At 40.5% G+C, this 12,395-nt stretch overlaps 1 protein-coding gene across 1 annotated transcript in view; it reads left to right on the top strand.

Moving 5' to 3' along the window:
* The window catches only part of LOC146857060 (von Willebrand factor D and EGF domain-containing protein-like), a 1,714,722-nt gene that overhangs the window by 994,908 nt on the left and 707,419 nt on the right, over window positions 1-12,395 (top strand).

Here is a 12,395-nt window from a genome sequence, read left to right as displayed (position 1 = left end):
ACAGAGCATCATCAATTCCTTGCACTTTTCCAATCCAAGGCTTTCACTTTTATTTTCACTTTGATCAGATTCAGATGTTTCAGCTATGGGTGCAAATGATTTTTCAAGGGACCACTGTAAACTTTCTGGATTCCCTTTCAGCCAGCTTTTTCCTACCTCCACTCGTAGGCCCACAGCACTAATTTCTTCTTCAGAGGCTGCATCTGACTCTTTCACCCTTTGGACACTGCTTTCATCTGAGTCAGTTTCCACCTTTTGCTTTTCCAGTGCCACATCAGTTTTTTCTAGTGCTGCTTCAGACTCTGTGTGTTCCCTTACAGCTTGACTGACCCTCTCCTGTAGACTTTTGACCACAGCTGGCATATCTTCTTGAAGAGGAGCTGTTTTATCAGGGGGACTCAGGACCATATGTGTGTGAGAGGCATGCACTCAATTTGGAAGGCCACCATATTTCACAACAGTCTTTGCCAGGATCCTTTGGAACAGGCCTTTCCATTTAACAGCATCTCTCAGATCAAAGTTTTGGCACCATTCATTACGTAGATCTTATGTAGCAGCTGCAATCTGGTGAGAAACTGCACGCTCCACATCAGTCAGACCTTCACAGTAATGGCTTGTCTTTTCATCTGTGTTTTTCACAAGTGTATTTGCATGTCCAATTTTAAGCCACTTTGGTGATGCTGAAACACAGTCTTTTGCAAAGTGTAACTTTGTGCTGTCTTTGTGTTGCTTTATTATGCTTGAAACTTCGGGCAGATAGCTACAATCCAATCCTTGTTCAATCTGTGGTTCTGCACACATCATCCTTGAGACCTCATTATGATCTGATTTCCGCGAAACTGGCAATCTATACCTGGGCATCAGTTTTCGCAATAACACATTTGCCAATATGCAGTTGCCATTTTTCTCTAAAACAATTCTGATACAACCCTGTTGTTCTGCTTCTAAAACATTTTCTTGAGCCTCTTTCAATTCACCCGTGAAGATTCCATTGAATGTATATGCTAACAGAACACAATTTTGTGCAACTGAATTAGTATTTCTCTCTCCCATTACAATAGTGGCTCCCATTTGAGCAGAAATACTGCATGTTATGGTAAGGGCAATCAATTTCAAATTTTGGGCTAAGGTAACTACTGAAAGCCATGATGCCTTGACAACATAATGTATAGGAAGCACAGCATGTGCTGCTCTTAATGTGTCATTATTATCTTTCAAATATGGGCCAACTACACAATGGACATTGTTGGGCTGAATCAGACGTTCATCCTTAAAGTCTGATCTCGGCCTTATGCATATTTTCATGACATTTAGACACACATATTCAGCTTTATCACAAACCAATTCATTGGCATTTCTGTGAAGTTAGGGTAAAAAGTCATTGGGAAATACATCCCAGACCTTTGAGCACATTCATGTTTTTGAATAGGCAATGAGAGACCGCAACCCTCCCTTTCACTGCAAATTGGTGTATTTTCTTTTAAATAAACTTTCATTCCTAGTGCTGGGGCACATCACTTTTTCTCTTCCAACTCTAGGAATGCTTTTGTGCAATTGTTGTCCAATGGAAGCGGATCAGACACATCCTTGTGTGCCACCCTCAGTAAAGGCTTAGCCACTAGGAAAAGGTTTGGTAACCACTCACTATAGCAACCGAACATTCCCAAAAACATCCTGACTTCTTTCTGAATTTGAGGTGGATTCATCTGGTGAATTATTTCCACTCGCTTGTGACACCTTTCTACCTCCCTTTCCAATCATGTGTCCCAGACATTTATTTTCTTTTTGACAGTACTCCTGACTATTTTCATGCGATGGCTCTGTGACATGTACATGACAAAAATCAATAACAGTAAGCCATTCTTCAGCACATGGAATGTGAAAAATATATTGGCTGGATTTGGTACCATGGGAGAACATGGAAAAGTTATGCTATTAATCTCCTGCACTAATCTGTTCTTTTCATTTAGTTTCTGTGAACCTATGTTCAGAAAGTTACATAAACTTCCAATCAATTCCATCAAAAATACTTTACTCAGTTTATCTCTAATTATGGGTAAAATTTCTGCAACTGATGCTGTTCTTGAATACATGGCATCTGATTCTAATTTGGATAAGACATACTCTGCACATTTTATTAATCTGACATCTTTCTCTGTGAACTCCCTTACTTCTGTCTTTATTATTTCGTTAAAATCAGAAGGTAATTTTTCAACTGTCTTTTCTGAAAACAATGCTACAGTTGTCGCTTGTTGGATCATTTTAAAATGTACATCCTCATCAGGAATCTGAAAATTAACATTATTTGGTGTACAGTAATCTGTACTGTTTAATTTGCAAAACAATTGTTTTCCTGTCAGGCCTTGTTTCTGCGGATAATTCACATTTGCTCGGGAAACTTATTTAAATTAATTTGAGCATTTTGCATATTTTGTGGGATCATTTGGGCTTGAAAAACGCCTGCCATTGGTACCTGTTTCTGAACTGACATTTACATTTGCTTGGCTGACACATCTTGCATCTGCATTTCTCTCTGTATTTGCACATTTCCAACTGCTGCATCATGTTTAAATTTAAATGTCTTCTTCCAACGCTCAAATCTGTTATAAAGATGGCAAAAGAATACTTTTTCCAGCAGTGCAACATCCATACCCGAATTTGAACAAAGCAAAACCCCTTTACTTCCATCCTGTGTTCTTTTAATCTGTACCCAATCAACATCCTTTGCTGGCACCCTGCCCTTCAGGAAAGTAATCACTGCTACGTTTTTCTCCATAACAACAGAAAATGATGGTGCATTCATGCAAACCCTTTTCATTGTCTCCTCACCTGGCCTTTGCACAACAACTTTAGATTCAAACCACATTCAGTCTGCATGGCAATGTCAAAGAACATTTCCAAATTAATGCACAACTCCTATAAATTTTCAACAAATCCATCAACTTGTGGGTACCACAGCATAAGTTTGTATCTCAATTGTGGGAATGTGTTCATAAATGCTGCAAGTTCACCTTAGTTCAGTGGCACATGCACTTCTCCCACATTTTCTCTCAATGAGTAAGCAAAAGCTTCTCCCTCATTCTGCTTATTATTTTCCTCAACTAGATCTGGTGGTTTCTTTTTCTTATCCAGTTACCTTGCTAGGTCTGGTGGTTTCATTTTCTTCTCATGTTTTCTTGCCCACTTGTCTCAAACCCATTTCATTAAAAAATATATTTCATTTCTGCAATATGCAATTGCATTCCTGAAGAACACATTGTCTCATTTGCCTCATCATTCATATGTACCCTAAAACATTTCTGAAATGGAAAGCTTCCTGAAACATCAATTTTATATTTTTGAGCCAAATCAGTCAGTATATCATGTGTAGTTACTGCATATGTAGCTGTTTCCTTACTCGGGTAAATTAATTCTTTCTCCTGACACTGGTTCACATTTTCATGATTTAAACAGCAGGGACTGTTAATTTTTTCATGTTCAGATGTTAAATTTAAAACATTAAGCTGTTTCTCTTTTTCAAGGTCTGGGTTAATTTGGTCCCCCATGCTATCTATCTTTTTAAGCACTACTGCTTCCTCACAGAGGTTTGAAATATCCCATCTTCAAATATATTCGTTTTACCCTGGGCTGCAGATGTTGTAAATACCATGTTTCCCCCACCTTCCTGTGTTTGGACTGTCTGGGGTAATTACTGTTCAATAATCTGTGAATTCTGAGATTCCTTAAAATAAACCCTGACATAATTACTCCTTCTGCAGCTGTTTGAACCTTTTGAGTAGGGACCATATTATTTGGGACAGTCATACTTTTTCTAGGCACGGCCTGTGCATCTGCAGTTTGTGATATTTGGACTGATTCAGTCATATTTGAAGCAGTAACACCTGGAGTATCACTGTCAGTGCTGAATCAACAGGTAGTGGGTCATTCTGAAATGTCTGCACAGTTCTCTCAATCTGTGTTTCACTCTGTTCAACAGAAGCAGTAGCCACTGTAGTACTTACTGGTACACTATTTTCAGTATTTTTAATGGGAACCACATAAAGTGGTGGACACTCAGTGAACAATGCATCCATTATTTCATCCCCTGAATCATTATTTATTTGAAGCTTTTTATCATCATTAAATCCCTTCTCCTGCATCTGGTGCTTTACCTTTTTATCCTCACTTGCTTTGTCTCTTGCTGTTTTTTCCCACATGCTTAAGGCCTCAAATTGTGCACCTCTAGATGGTGTCTTCATTACACATAACATTTCCCTTGATTTGTCAATAACTTGCAATTCAAAAGTACCATTGTTTGGAAACCTCAAAGGACCTTCTTTTTCAGTAATCTTGCACCATTGTGGAACCCACACACATGAATTTTGTACCAAATTGGCAGACATAAAATGCACAGGTGTTCCTTCAGGAACATCACCAATAAAAAATGAATTTTTCACTTTACCTCCCAACAGTTTCTTTAAACCTTGAAACATTTTCATTCCTGCAATAGTTCAATGCAATTTCTTTTCTTCAATGCTGTCAGTTTCAATTTCAGCCACTTTTACTATTACCACTGACCCTCCACAAAATCTTAATCAAAATTATGTTAATAACCACATAAAAACATTTGCTACTCTGTCTGTTCCACTAAACAAAGAATAGATTTCTTTTCATTGCGAGTAACACATTCCGCTTACCCTTCACAAAGTAAGAACTTCCGTTTACTCTTCAAACACTGCGAGTAAATCCATTCCGCTTACCCTTCACTCAAGCTCAGAAGACCCTGCTACTCCTTTTGTGTTACCCTTTCTAGGTGATATAACACCAAATTTTCACCAGCTAACTCTTTGCTATCAATCACTCTCACTTTTACACAGAAAATATTCCCTAATTTAACACTGCCAGCCCTGCATAGCTTCTCAGTGTTATTCCAACAGACGAGTAACCTCAGAGCAGTGTGGCTTCCAGTTACCACCCGCTATTCCTTTCCGGGATTCCACAGGCGTACATATCTGTTTTTTCAGACAACATAGGACAAGACACTAACTTACTTAACATGAAGAGTTAAAACATGTCATCAATAACCAATAAATCCTGTCCTATGAAATTACCAATATAATCAAATAAACAATCAATTCAAATGAGCAAACATTTCAACAGTCAGCACCCTTACTATTTTTAACACTTCAAAAATACATCCTAGCACATTAACAACATTTCACAACCCTACTGATACTCACACCACTCCAGCAAGCGCCTTCTTGCATCACCTTCCAGTACTGCTTTCCCAGTCTTCAGGTTCTGAGCATTGGAATCAGGAATCAGGACTTGGAAATTTATCTAACTTGGGCAATTATTTTACTTCCCTCCTAAGGTCAATGATCTATTAGTTGAATAGTTGATGGTGATATTAATAATCCTTAATCACCAAACTAAACAATAATGACCATTCTCTTGCTACCACAAACTGATGCAGCGGTAATTTCACGGTAATTTCTGAACGCAAAACTTCATTACCTCCAATTCACAGCTGTAAAGGTACTGGACCCTTGCCACTGTATATTACCTTCAGTAGACTTTACATAAACATGAAAAATCAAAAACTGCATTTAATATTGAAGCCAATAAAGAGAGTTGTGAGTATTTTTAAAGGGTTTTATTTTCTTAGTTAAAAGTGAAGTTTTTCTGACCCTTTATTCATCAGTCAAATATCAATCAGGTTACAGAATTTGGAAATTAGGAAAATATAGCATGAATACAGAACATACTAGAGTCTGCATAAAAGCATCACATGTAGAAAAGAAAATATGGCGCAAAATGTCAGTCAAAACTCTTAAAGAGTTTCTAAGAAAAAATTAGTCTTGCAAGGCTAATCAATAATTAATAGTTGGCAACAATTTCCCATAAAGAGAAATAAAGGCATAAGACAAATCTTTTTCAAAAATAATTAATTCTATCTGTTGCTCTCTCTGCCCTGGTCTGATCAATCTGCCTGTCTGTGCTTAGGAGCAAGACAGCCCGCCCTTCACAAGTCCACAGAGGAATGTGATTTGCCTTGCCAAAAATATGACTTGCAAGGACTTCTCTGAAAAAAATATGAGCAAGAACCCCCACCTCTCCTCAGACGCAATCTCCTCCCAGGCTGCAGAAATCTCCTCCCAGGCTGCATCCGTGACGTTTCTCATACCTAACCCATGTGATGTCTGATCTCATCTGCCTCTTCTCCTCTCCTCCCTCTCAGACTAAGGCCCAAGGGTTAAAGAGAAAGCTCCACACCCCCCTAAGATGTCATTATTTATACTATAATTCTTGGCTGACTACACAAATAATTGTTGCAGTTTTCAGTAAAGCTTGCACTTGATTGGTTACCATAGATGACATGAGAGTCTCACCATCCTGTTCTCATTGCAAATTCGGTTTTAACAAAAGAAGTGTTAATGATAAATATAATCATATGTTTCAGCAACATTTACTAGGGAAAATGTTTCAGTCCAGTTTCCTGCATCCCTGTGACATCGCACGTACGATAAGCACATTCCACAAACACTGGCACTTTGGCAGAATAGCAAGAATTTAGAGTTCACAGTGGCCTTGAACAAGGTCTTCACTCGAGGCAAGCTGGTATAATCTGCACATGCTCTCAAATTCAGCACCATTCTCAGCCTTGCTGGATTCACAGGCAGCCATTTTATCTTAGGCCCAAAAATAAAACAAACAGAAAAACAGAATTAATTTTCGAAATAGAACCCATTCTGTTTACCACCCCCATACTCGTACCTTGTATTATTTTTCCTAGCAAAAGCTATTAGTTTAAAGCAGCTTTTCTATTATTTGTGCACAACATGCAAAAAAAATTGTTAATGTACAACGTAGCATAAAACATGCACTAGTGCACATTTTCAAAACACACACAGTTAATACATACTCATAGCAACATGTTTTAGATAGCTTTTCATGCAAAATGCTTAAGCCCCACGTGTAGTGTTTGGTGCATGTTTAATTAACACACATTATAAGATGTGTTATGAACTGAATATATTTGCCTAAATATGCAACAAAGCCAAAGTCTCTTGAGACAGGGAACAGGGAGTGTAGATTACAAGGAAAATGAGCTGGGAAGAGAGAACACATTTAATAATTATTTTCACAGCTAAAGAGGCCACTAAAATCAAAAGTTTTGTCTACACTGCAAAAACACTTTTTAATTCAGCACAAGCATTTCAGACTGAAAGCATTGACCAGGCCTAATTTCATGACTTTCGTTTGTAGGTACCAAAAGTGTTACCCTTTAAAAGCATCTGATTCATGTTTTCACTTTTCATGCACCAAAATCTGCCAATTAAAAAGAATACATTTGACCAGGCCTTATGTCATGTTTTCATTTTGCTTGCGCCAAATATGCGTCATTTTAAATGTAGTCTGTCTGAAGCACAAAAATAAAGCAATGCCTAATCTTGATTAAATCTAGCTCTATCAGTACACTGATGGGCGTTCTGCTCTTGTTACTGGTTAGGGTACACACATCAATTATAATTTAAGTGGTTCTCACAAGGTAGGAAAGATTGGTTACCAATTCAATCTTGTGTATACCCTCCACTGGAGAGTAAAAAGCATTCGAAATTGACCCTGAGCACACTATAGGTAGTGTCAATAGTCTTAGAAATTTCAACAGTTTTTGTAATATTGAAAGAGTCCAATAGTTTTAGATCCAATGTCCATGAATGTATTCAGTCTTACCAACTTTAATATTGTATTCAGGTAATATTTCTAGGCACAGCTAGATCTCCACTTCATAGAAAAGGCAGTCTTCAGTTCACAAAAAAAACACAGCCTTTTAGAGCCTAGATCCTTACTCACTAGGTGATCAGACCGTTTAGCAAATGTGAATAGAACATCCTGTTCTATAGTCATTCTCGTCACGTTTAAGCTTCCTAGCTTTTCCACGCATTATATCATCTTGTAATTTAATCGAAATTTCATCAAGTATAGCATAATTCTTGATAGAAGGTTCAGACATGTTAAGCTGTTTAATTTAATCTTCTTTGGTTTGAATCTCCTGTAATAATTTAGCAATCTTTCTATCAGCATTTTGAATCAAGATATTAATAAGACTCCTGGAACTATTAGTAAATTCCTTTTCCCAACAAATCTGGTTCTAAGTCTTCATACGTAGGAACTATTTGTGATCTTAAAACACGTAACTCTGTTCTCTTAAGGTATTCTAGACGTACAAATTTTGCTCTCAAGCCTTCTTCCTTAGTACTCTTTGTTTTACCAACGGCTGTGCCTATAGAACTACCTGCGTTCAAGTTCATGAATAAATCTGCTGCTTCTTTATCTCGATTCATCTTTAAACCCCGGTGGCTGCTCCACTCCTGTAAATACAATACAGTTTCACTCTTGGTAACCAGGTACACTGATGGGCGCTCTACTCTTGTTACGGGTTAGTGTACACAAATCAATTGTGAGATTATTTTTTAAATTTGGTTATACTGTGCTCTGCCCACTTACTTGCACCTTAAAATATAAATCACATCGCTATTAGCAAGACTTCATTGATTCAGGGCCATCCACCGGGCGCCATCTTTGTCAGCGCTCTAGTGGCTGATCCTATTTAAAGAGGGGAATGCAAGTGCGCCTGACAACGAGACGCTTAGCATACTAAATTGCTGCTGTAGAACGCTCCGCCGGGTAGGCACAAGTGCGGTGTTTTACCTATTATTGCTGCTATTCCGTTTTTAACAGTTGAGTGTTTGGAGATTATTTTAAAATTTGGTTATACTGTGCTCTGCCCACTTACTTGCATCTTAAAATATAAATCACATCGCTATTAGCGAGACTTCATTGATTCAGAGCCATCCACCGGGCGCCATCTTTGTCAGCGCTCTAGTGGCTGATCCTATTAAAAGAGGGGAATGCAAGCGCGCAGCGGGCGTGCGGATGGCGCGCTGGTGACGCGCCAGAGGCAAGCCCGTCTGCGCCCGTCCGCGCTCCGGTGGCGCCTGGCGCCTGTAATGCAGCCCAAACCTGCATAGGCAGAATTCATTACTCTAGGGATTCACTACTCAACATTGGCAAAGGGCAGCGAGGGGAATATCAGCAGGCTTTGACATGTGGTCTGATTAACAGCAGGTCACTGATAAAGCACTACCAAGAGATTAGTGACCTGCTGGAAGACCTGGACCTTGATTTACTGTTTATAACAGAAACCTGGGTAAACCCAGATTCCTCGGTGGAGCTGGGACTTGCGTGCCCAGCAGGCTACAAGATCCTTCAGAAGCCACGCCTGATGGGGAGAGGAGGAGGGGTAGGGATAATTTTTAAGGAGAAGTGGGACTGTGCCCCATTACAGATAAATGATATAGCAGGGTATGAAATCCTGGGCTTCACCTTACAGGAGCCTAAGAGGAGAGTGCTGACTGGCCTGGTTTGCTATAGGCCCCCGGGCCTGGACTCACATCATCAGGCCCTACTGGACACTATTGTTGCCTTAGCATCAACACATTCTAGATTGTTGTTTTTAGGAGACTTTAATCTCTGGGAGACAGGGAGCTCAGGGAATCATCTGCAAGCCCTGAGTCACACCTGTGAGAATTGCGGTCTACATCAGCTCATTCAAAAACCAACTCACAAGGGAGGGCATATGCTCGACCTAGTTTTTGCTAAACAGTCTGAGACAGAGGTACTCAGTATATTACCTCTAAATTGGACTGATCATTTTTTAATACAATTCAGGATGACTATACCAAGAGATAAGCTGGCGGAAAAAATCAAACTACCTTCCGTTGGGGGAGAGATTGGGCGAAACTCTCTAAAATGGGCCCAGCCCCTCTTTTTCCTAGACAGAATATGTTCAATCCAGAGGAGGCAGTTGAGGAAAACTATAATAGATATAGTAACTTTATTAAGAAAGTGCTGGGGTGATGTATCCCAAGAAAAAAGCTCAAGGTGAGGAGAACGCCTTCGGCCCCCTGGTTCAGTGAGGAGCTGAAAGTATTGCGCTCAGCTCGCCGGCAGGCTGAAAGAAGTTGGCACAGGTCTTACCTAGAAATAGATAAAAAAGCTTTAAAATGAATACAAGCCCAATACAAGCAGGCTATCAGGGAGGCCAAATCGCAATTCTACGCAAGCTCCATTCTGCAGGCATCTAATGGAACTAAGGCCCTCTTTAACATTGTAAGGGATCTCAGTAATCCCGGGTGTTTGGCTAACAGAGTCCAGCCATCACAAAATCTGTGCAACGAAGTTGCCACTTTTTTCATTGACAAAGTTACCAAAATCGTGGGTGGGTTTGACCAGAGTGTAATTCAAATTCCTCTGATTACTGAAGATATCAGGAAGGATACCTCTCTGAAATATTTCCAACCCCCCACGGAGGACTCCTTTAGCAGCATAGCTCGAGAGATATCATCCGGTTTGCCCCTTGATCCCCTCCCTCACAAGATCTGGAAGGAGTATGGCCCTGACTTATTCCCGGGTCTGTGGCAAATTTGCTGCCAATCCTTGAATGAAGGAGTGGTACCAGATTGCTGGAAGGAAGCGATAGTCACCCCCCTGCTGAAAAAACCATCCTTAGACCCAACGATGCCAGCTAATTTCCGTCCCATATCTCTTTTGCCGTTTCCTATCAAAATCTTGGAAAAGATGGTTAGTAAATCCCTGTCAAGCTATTTGGAAGGAAACCATCTTCTGGACAGGGACCAGTTTGGATTCCGGCCAGGGCATGGGACGGAAACTGCTCTAACAACCGTGTTGGATAAACTTCGAATGCGAGCCGACAGTGGGAATTCCTCAGTACTGGTGCTGCTGGATATGTCGGCCGCATTCGACACGGTTAGTCATGCGGTACTGCTGGCAAGACTGGAAGGATTGGGGGTGAAGGGCTGTGCCCTGAAATGGTTACAATCTTATTTGGCAGACCGACAACAGGCAGTCACTTTGCCTCCCCTTGGTCCCCGGTATGCCATGGAGTACCCCAGGGCTTGGCAATCAGTCCTATCCTCTTCAATGTTTACTTAGGGCCCTTGATCCCTATAATAAAATCTTATGGGATCGAAGTGGTCAATTATGCGGACGATATTCAACTGCTGTTCTCCACTGAAGGAGAGCACGCAGTCTCCATGAGCTCTTTTCAGGCACGTATGAGACGGGTCTCAGTCTGTTTGAAGGCCAACTCGTTACAGCTGAACGCTGGGAAAATGGAGTTATTGCACTGCTATGCAGCAAAAATGTCTAAACATCTTATGGGCGAGATCAGGCTTAGGCCAGAGGACGCCCCCATAGCAGTAGCAAAAACAGTTCGCAATCTAGGGGTCATGATGGACGAGGACATTCAGATGCAATCTCAGGCCAACAAAACAATCAGCACCTGTATTTCCCTGATGAGAGCTCTTCTTCAAATTCTTCCGCTACTTCCAAGCGAGACCAGGTCCTTAGTGGTTCAGAGCGTGATTCTGAGTAGACTGGACTACTGTAATTCCTTGTATTTGGGTGCTCCCCAATACATTGTGCAGGGATTGCAAAGAGTCCAGTCTATGGCAGCTAAACTAGCCCTTAGGAGACAGCGTGGCTCATCAGTGACGCTGGCACTGAGGGACCTACATTGGCTGCCTGTTAAAGACAGAATCAGCTTTAAGTCCCTGGTCATGGTCTATAAAGCCCTACATAATATAGGTCCGCTACCTATACGAGAGCGATTCTCTTGGTATGAACCAAAAAGACTCCTTCGGTCCACTAGCCAAAGCCTGGCATCCGTGGCCAGAGTAAAACTGGCAAGGATGGCAGGAAGGGCCTTTGGCACAGTGGCAGCATGCCTTTGGAATAAGATTCCCCAAGATTTGAGACAGGCCGAATCTCTGTTGGGCTTTAGAAGAGACCTTAAGACCTGGCTATTTGCCAGGAATAGGTAGCAACACCTCTGACTAGTGGCTGCTCGTTCTACATGCTTTATGTCATCACAGTCTCTAAGCGCCAGGATACCCGTGGTGATAGTTGCGCTATACAAAAACTTATACAATACAATACAATACAATTGTAATTTAAGTGGTGCTCACAAGGGAGGAAAGATTGATTACCAAATCAATCTTGTATATACCCTCCACTGGAGAGTAAAAAGCATTCAAAATCGACCCCGAGCACACTATAGGTAGTGCCAACAGTCTTAGAAATGTCAACAGTTTTTGTAATATTGATCCTTACTCACTAGGTGATCAAACCGTTTAGCAAATGTGAATATACGTCCTGTTCTAAAGTCATTCTCGTCACGTTTAAGCTTCCTAGCTTTACTACACTTTATATCATCTTGTAATTTAATCAAAATCTCATCAAGTTTAACATAATTCTTGATAGTAGGTTCAGGCATGTTAAGCTGCTTAATTTCATCTTCTATGGTTTGAATCTCCTGTAATAATTTAGCA

This window comes from Triturus cristatus, chromosome 3_2 (genome assembly GCF_964204655.1).
Source record: "Triturus cristatus chromosome 3_2, aTriCri1.1, whole genome shotgun sequence".
NCBI lineage: Eukaryota > Metazoa > Chordata > Amphibia > Caudata > Salamandridae > Triturus > Triturus cristatus.
This window is presented reverse-complemented; position numbering and strand designations above follow the sequence as displayed.